Below are 8,899 nucleotides of genomic sequence, written 5' to 3'. Positions count from 1 at the left end.
TCTATGGGGGATACGTTCCAGACCCCCACTGGATGGCTGAAACTATAGATGGTACTGACCTCTATATATAGTATGTTTTTCCCTATACTTACATACCTATCATAAAGTTTAATTTATAAATTAGGCACTTTAAGAAGTTAATAATTAATAATAAATTAGAATATAACAACATGCTGTAATAAACGTTATATGTATGTTGTCTCTCTTTCAAAATATCTTTTTTTTTTTCAAAATATCTTATTGTACTGTATTTACCCTTCTTGTAATGGTGTGAGACGATAAAATCCCACACAATAAAATGAAGTGAGGTGAATGATGTAGGCATTGTGACATATCATTAGGCTACTACTGACCTTCTGAAAAGTCATCAGCAGGAGCATTTTCCACTGCCTTGCTGCAGTTGACTCGGGGTAACTGAAACCGTGGAAAGTGAAATTGCCAATAAGGGGGAATCCTGTCATTCTCTTGCTCTGCACCCTTCAATTATTTATCACATTTAGTAAAAATCTTCAAGATTCTTGCTGTGACCTTAGAGGGTCTGCATAATGTGGCCTCTGGCTACTTTTTCAATCTCACTTGACTATGCTGGTATGTTCTCAACTCAGGACGTTTACACTTGTGGTTCCCTCTGCCTAGAATGCTGTTTCCTACCACCGTTTCATTCAAGTCTCTCCTCAAATATTACCTCTTCAAAGAGGACTTTCAGGAAATCTTATATAAGATAACCATCCTCTCTTTTCCCCCAAAAAATTCTTTGCCTTATGTAGTTTTATTTTTTTGTAAGGGAGGGGATAACATTCATTTTTACCTAATATTCTATTATATGTTTATTTGTTCTCTCTTTCTTCCTGTTATAGGGTCTATGAGGATGGAGACCTTCCCCCACCCTACTCTTCAACTATTTTATTCTCAATGAGCTTAAAACAGTATCTGCTACATAGTACGGTCCCAATACATATTTATTGAATAAATAGATGCAGAAATGGGTTATTTCTAGGGTTATTTGTTGTGAAGACTGAGTAAGAGTGCTTAACACTCACTTTGCTCCAGCATTATAATTTTTTAAAGAATTTATTTATTTATTCATGAGAGGCACAGACAGAGAGAGAGAGGCAGAGACACAGGCAGAGAAGCAGGCTCCATGAAGGGAACCCGACATGGGACTCGATCCTGGGACTTGATCCTGAGACTCCAGAATCACCCCCGACCCCCGCCCCGGGCAAGAAGGCAGATGCTCAATCGCTGAGTCACACGGGTGTCCCTTCCTCCAGCATTATTAAGCACTCTACAAATACTATTATTAACTCTTAAAGCAGTGCAAAGTAGGCATTCTACTCCATAGGTTTTCAGATGAGAAAATGGAAAGTTAACTCATACCTGGGTTGGCTTACAAAACAGCCTCCTTGTGCTGTATTTTTTTTTTTTAAGATTTTTTATTTATTCTTTGAGGGAGAGCAAGCAAGCAGAGCAGAGCGGAGGGTCAGAGGGAGAGCAAGAAGCAGACTCTCCACTGAGCAGGGAGCCTGACACAGGGCTCGATCCCAGGACCCTGAGATCATGACCTGAGCTGAAGGCAGATGCTTAATCAACTGAGCTACCCAGGTGCCCCTTGCTATTTTATTTTTTTTAATTGTTTTTATTTTTATTTTTTTCCCCTTACTATATTCCTAAGAAGGCAAAAGAGCAATGCTCTTTCATGTGATTGTCATCCAGAACATATGGATGATGCCTATCAGTAGTACTAGTATGAGTCAACATTTATTATCTGCCCTTTTTTTTGTGGAGGGGGGAAGCCTTTACTGATAAATAGTTACAATGAAATAAATAGAGTGACGGTTTGTTGGGGAATAAAAACTCAGGCAGGACCTCAGTGTCTCCAACCCAGCTCTAGCTCTCAGTCTCTGCCTTCCTTGGTGGGCATGCCAGCCCTCCTAGGGCCCCTGGGGGCCTCTGTCTTCCTGGCCAGGAAGGTGGGTACCTTATCCCCAGGATTTATGTATTTAATCTTCTCAAGAATTTTTTAAAGTAGATGTTAATATTTCCCCTCTTTTTCACGTGAGGACATAGAAGTACAGAGAAGTCTAGCAACTGGACTAAGATCATATACTAGTAAGGTAGAGTAGCATTTAAATCCAATTCTCGCCCTACACGCATGCACTTATTCAAATCTACACTTTGGTTTTTCATTTGGTGTACTTACGGTAACATAAATGTAATCATATAACATGACTTGCTTTTTGTGAGAGCTCTGGCCTATCTTGGGGCTCTCTCTGTGTGGGTATATATTCACCTTCCTCATTCCTTTTGATTATGTGTATATTCAAATATGGATGTATCATAATTTATTAAACTATCCAGAGATAAATTTATACATTTATAAAAATTTTATATATCTATATTTTTATCAGATTTCTTTATTCAACATATGTCCTATATATATTTTTAGATTATAGATTTTTTAAAGATTTTATTTAGGTATTCATGAGATACAGAGAGAGAGAGGCAGAGACACAGGCAGAGGGAGAAGAAGGCTCCACGCAGGGAGCCCAATGTGGGAGTCGATCCCAGGACCATGGAATCATGCTATAAGCTGAAGGTAGACACTCAACAGCTGAGCCACCCAGGCATCCCAGATTATAGATTTTTAAATGTCAGACAATGCTGAGATAAATGTACTCGTGGAACTCGTGTGTGTGTGTATAAATAGTTCTTTCGAATACTTAAGAGAATTCGCTGAATCTAGGAAAGCAATTACAAATTTCAACTGTCATCACTAGTTACCCACCAAATAGGTAGTAGCAACTTTATGTACATGGATAACGTCTGAATGTTTACTTCCCTACATGCTAATACTTGATTTTATGTTTTTTAATTTTGCTCATCTGATCAACAATATATAATTTCTACATGATTTTTTTTCAAGCTGAATATTTCAGATATTATTGGTTTTTTTTTTTTTTTTTTGAGAGAGAGAGATGAGCAGGATGCCGAGGGAGAGGGATAGAATCTTAAGCAGGCTCCACACCCAGCACTGAGCTGGAGGTAGGGCTCAACCTCATGACCCTGAGATCATGACCCGAGCCAAAATCAAGAATTTGATATTTACTGGACTGAGCCACCCTGAAGCCCCTGCTGTTTCTTTTTCTATCTTTACATCTTTCTTTGCACCTTCAGCCCATTTTTGTATTGGTTTGTTTACTCTTATTCATTGGAGATTTTAATTGTGTATTTACTAACATGTTGCCAATATTTCTCCCCATCAGTTGCTGGTCTTTCAAGTTTTTTAGCTTTCTTGAGGTATAAATGGCAACTAAAATTGTAAGATACTTATACGTATTTTAAATTTGTGTATACATAAAGATGTACTTTCCTATTTTTTTGTCCAGAAGTCTTCATAGGGTTAAATCCATCAATCTTTTCTTTTAAAATGTTTGGGTTGTTTGTTGCTTAGAAGAACATTTGTACCATACGTTATTTTCTAGAATTCCAATATTTTCTTCCAAAATTATTATAATTCAGTTCCTTTTCCCATTTACAGATGGAGGTTTTTGTTGTTTGTTTTAGTGAGGTCAAGAGCAGTTCCTTGCAGCCTTACAGTGTGTTAGAAACAAATGCAAGCATTCCCTCTCTGACCTCAGCATGTAGGAGTACGTGGCGGTGCTGAGCATCTCAACTCACATGAATGCAGAGAATTTCTCTTCTGCCGCAGGCACATATTGTAGCTTTTCTAAAATCAGCAAGTAAAATACAGCAGCTTTTGGATTGGTTTTTATCACGTTATTTGAACATTACAGTGTGCCAATGACTGCTTTCTGGAAGTAGCCAGAAATATTTTCCAATAGAAATTGTTCTCTTTTGATCTGGGAGCCGTGGGAAGGATCATGTCTCAGGGCAGCTGTGACGATTAAACTGAGCTGAGAATGGGTTCATGGCAATGACTTGATTAATAATTTCAAGGGGAAAATGGGCCCAGGTACCAGGCTGGTGAAGGTATTCCACAGATTGTTAGCACTTGAAGGAATCTTCTACATCTGGTTCAATGTCTATAATTCTATACCTCTATAAATACAAATGAAGGGATCCCTGGGTGGCGCAGCGGTTTGGCGCCTGCCTTTGGCCCAGGGCACGATCCTGGAGACCCGGGATCGAATCCCACATCAGGCTCCCGGTGCATGGAGCCTGCTTCTCCCTCTGCCTGTCTCTCTCTCTCTCTCTCTCTCTCTCTCTCTCTCTGTGACTATCATAAATAAATAAAAACTTAAAAAAAAATACAAATGAAGAAACTGAGGCAAGAAAGTGTCATTTAAGGGCACCCAGCTGGAAAGACAATGGTGAAGGGAATACCGTACAGATGATGTGATAAACAGAGAGCTTTGTTAGGCTTAGCAACAAACTCTGTGGCTTGCTGAGCTCACCTCCAGCATGTCTGACATTTGGGAAGTTTTGAGGTTTAGAATCCCATTCCCAAACATGAAAGAATAAATATAACCCTATAAATGCCCTAACTCATTCTGTGATAGAAACAAGCCCTCATTTTCCCCACACCCTAATGGACCGCAGATCTCTGAGGCTTTTATCTTACATTAAAATTAAAATTGCAATAATTTTTCTCATTTCAAAATACTTGCCTCTGCATGATCTCATTTTGATGTGGGACACAAAGGCAGAAGAAAAATTATTAAATTTCCTTACTATTTATAGCCCATTGACAAGTCCTTGAAACAGGCAGAGTGACATTCCTCTAGGGACTCAACAGTCTGGATGTTGACACTTTGCTAAGGGCAAAAGCCAATCAGCCCGGCCCCCAGGATCCTGTAAGTCTACTTTAACATATAAGAATTCCTGGGACACCTGGGTGCCTCAGTGGTTGAGCATCTGCCTTTGGCTCAGGGCGTGATCCCAGGGCCCAGGATTGAGTCCCACATTGAGCTCCCTGCAGGGAGCCTGCTTCTCCCTCTGCCTGTGTCTTTCATGAATAAATAAATAAAATGTTTTAAAAATATATAAAAATTCCTTTGAAAACTTTATCTCAGCACCCCCATACATGTTGGCAATCATCCACTACCTTAGACTTTTTCTTTTTTTAATATTTTTAAAGATTTATTTGACAAGGAGAGAGAGAGAGAGAGAGAGGGAGAGAGAACAAGCAGAGTGGCAAAGGGAGAGTCTCAAGCAGACTCTGCACAAAGCTTGGAGTCCTATGCGGAACTCGATCCCAGGGTCCTGGGATCATGACCAGAGCTAAAGGAAGATGCTTAATCAACTGAGCCACTCAATTCCCCCCAGTATTTTCCTTCCTAGGGAAGGTGGTTATATTTTTTTCAGTGAAACCCTAAGGCACACTGTAGGAAATCAGTAAACTTAAAAACATTTTGTTTGCCCTTTTATAAAATGTGTTGATTTATTTATTTATAAATAGGTGATTATTATTATTTTTACAAAAGAATATACTATAAAAATGGACCCTCCTCCTTGTACCCTGACCACCCATTCCCCTCCCACAAGGCTATTACTAGGCCAGCACCTAGCAGTTGATTTAGAATTAGTGTGTGGCTGGCTGTTTTCCAGCTCCATGATCTGGGCAACTGTGTCAGAATCTCTGCACCTGGAAGTCCCATTCTGGCCTTTAGGAGCTAGTCAGTGTTTTGGTGTTTTTCAAATTTAGAAAAAAAAATCACAGCCCATAACAAGAATTGTATCTAAACAATGCACACATTTTAAATAACACACTCATTCGGGCAACGATACCCTTGCTATAGAAGATACACCCTTGTGTTTTCAGTTGTTTCATTTTTTAACAACCTACTAAACTTGCACCTGCATATTTTATGTCTTCAGCACAATTCAGTTTAAGAATATTTTTCTTGTAACGGTTACAGAGACTCTCTGTTAGATGCAGGGCTGAATAATCAAGTTCCCCCCCAGTTCCCCTGCAACTTTGCTTACCCCCATCCCACCAACATGATAAAGATATTTAAGTAAAAGGGCAAAACCACAAAGGCTAAGAGGAGGAAATAGCAACATTTTAGAAGCTGGACCATAGATGAGCAAGTGATAACAGATTTAGCTGAAGCCTTTCCCTGGGAAAAGCACAGAAGTTGAATGTTTCCAGACACAGAATCTCAGCAAGACTCCGGAAGTGGAGGTCCCAGTTGCCCCTGAAAGCACTGAAAGCCAACCCTCACTCCCTTCACCAGGGCTGGAGCTCAGAGGCTACATTTGCCAAGAGTGTGGGACTTTTCCTTCCAGGAATTTTCTACCTGGGTTGGGGAGGGGCATGAAGTAGAACTGACATTTATATGGAGATGTCCAAAGAGCCTCTGGGTTTCAGCCCCACTGTTCTTTCTTGCCTGAACCTCTGACCTTCACCCTGGGGCCAAGTCTCTCCTGGCTTTAGGCTTCTCCTTCGCACAGTTTGCCCTGCCATGCAACACCCTCGGGAAGCCTCTGTTACCTATTGGCTCTTCTCCCCACTCCTGCCTTTTCTTAAGCCATTGTTGTTATTGTCATCAGTATTTTTCATTTAATCAAATTCATTCATTTTATCAGTATTTCATTTTATTTTAGAAAGATGAGGGGGCTTCTGAGGTGGCTCGGTTGGTTAAGCATCTGCCTTTGGCTCAGGTCGTGATCCCAGGGTCCTGGAATCCAGGCCCAAAAGGGGTTCCTCGCTTAGTGGGAAGCCTACTTCTTCCTCTCCTTCCCCACTACTTGTACTCTTTCTTTCCCTCTCTCTCGTTCTCTCTCTCTTAAATAAATAAATAAAATCTATCTATCAGAAAGCAGGTTGAACAAGGAATTCTGTAAGTTTTCCATTGGTTAATATCTGTGTGTACAAATGAATACAGACTTACTTATGCAAGTCATAAAGCACAACGGTAACCCATCCCCTGACCTGCAGTTAGAACATGGACAGTTCCCATAAAGCTCCCTGGTGCCTCTATTTGCACCCACCTCCTTCATCCCAGAGGCAACCACTTTCCTAGACTGTGTGTTTACTGTATTTATACTTCTTTTTATGGCTTTATAGGTTTCATAAACAATGAATCCTATATAATTTCTTGTACCTTACCTTTCTTAATTTAGCATTTTGCTTCTAAAATCACCTCTGTCGGTGAGAGTACTCGTGTTCTTTTATTTTCACTGCTGTGTAGTGAGACTGTGCTGCCACTTATTCATCTATTTCCCTGGTGGCTGCTCATGCCAACTATTTCTTTTTTGTTTTTTTTTTTTTCTGTCATATCTCAATGTTTAAATCCATGAACAGTGCTTCTATGAACGTTTTTCTATATGCTTTCTGATACAGATATGCAAGAATTTCTCTGGTTTAAGATTGGAATTACCAAGTTGTAGGGTATGCACAATTCAACCTTACAAGATAATGCCAATCTATTTTCCAAAAATTTTCTGCCAATTTACACTTCTAAAAACCATGAGTTCCCATTTTCTCACATTCTTGATAAAATTTTCCAAAGTCAGACTTTAAAATTTTCCCTATTCTTCTGGGCATAGTTTCCCATCATTGCATTTAATTTTTTTAAAATTTTACACTCCACATTATGTATTATATAGTACCAAGATGCACACAGATGATAAGTATATAGCTAGACAAATCTTCATAAAATGAACACATGGATCAAGAAACAGAGCATTGAAAATAAGCATGCAGATACACAAAAAAGACAATTTCTTATAGTTTTGAGTTTGAAAATTTTCTCAAATGAAACAAAAAGAATAGGTATCTATAGCAAGAAAAGTTTTGGGTTGGACTGCCTACCTTGAACCATTAGGAAGCTGATCTGGCTGGAGCACGATGCAAAGTTTAGATAGGGGGAGAATGACTCTGATTCCATTTCAGCCTATGGTGATTACCCAGCTGTTGGAAAGTTGAAGTATTGGACCTAATTATATTACCTAAGTTAAAATAAGCACCCTTGAGAATAAATTACCATATACATCAAGGTATATGTATTATGCAAGACTTGACATTCCCATTTCTTTATCTTATGAACAAGCCTTGGAATCTTCACTGAAAATAAATTCATTGTTGGTATGTTTTTGGCTATTTGTTTTCACTGATTGATATATACACTACTGGAACATTCCCAAGGCCATTACCTTCTGAGATTGAAATGTTAGAAACATTCTTGACTATGCCATCAATAAAAACAATACAAAAAAAACAATAAATACTTAAAAACAATATTTTTTAATATAATAACAGAATTTGGGGTAAAACTGACATTTATTCACCCATGGCCTATTTGGTCCATACAGTAACCCTGTAGAATACACAGGGCATGTATTATAGTCTCTCCAGCTGACAAAGTCTTAGTAATAAATGACTTGCCCAAAGACACACAATTAGCAAGTGGCAGAGCCAGGACTTGCTTTCCATGTTTTCATGCTCCAATTCCAGATTCCTCTTTGGGGATACACGAATTAGAGGTAAGCATAAAGAAAATCATAAGACACAATTAAAATCACAACCAGTTAATCTATAGAATTTAAACTATTACTTATGATATCAACTATAAGACTGACAACTTATTTATTACAGTGTATTACAAAGACACATCTCATTGTTACTCTCTGGGAACCAAGCTGGTAATAAGATTTTGGTACTTAATTCATCAATAAATATTTACTGAGCACACACACGAAAAAAAAAAAAAAGAATTACAAGCACCCCAGTTACTTTCCCACGCTCTTTCAATTTATTCAACCCCCAAAGAACTGCTATCCCTACTACTAACAACATACATTTGTTTACATTCGCACATTTCTTGGATATCTGGCTGCTTGTCTTAGCATTATGGTTATGAGATTCATGCCTATTACGGGGTGTGCTGTTAATTTTGCAACCCCTTGCAAGCTCATTGTAACTCTAGCCCTTCCT

The sequence above is a fragment of the Canis aureus genome, chromosome 11, assembly GCF_053574225.1.
Source record: "Canis aureus isolate CA01 chromosome 11, VMU_Caureus_v.1.0, whole genome shotgun sequence".
Taxonomy (NCBI): Eukaryota; Metazoa; Chordata; class Mammalia; order Carnivora; family Canidae; genus Canis; species Canis aureus.
This window is presented reverse-complemented; position numbering follows the sequence as displayed.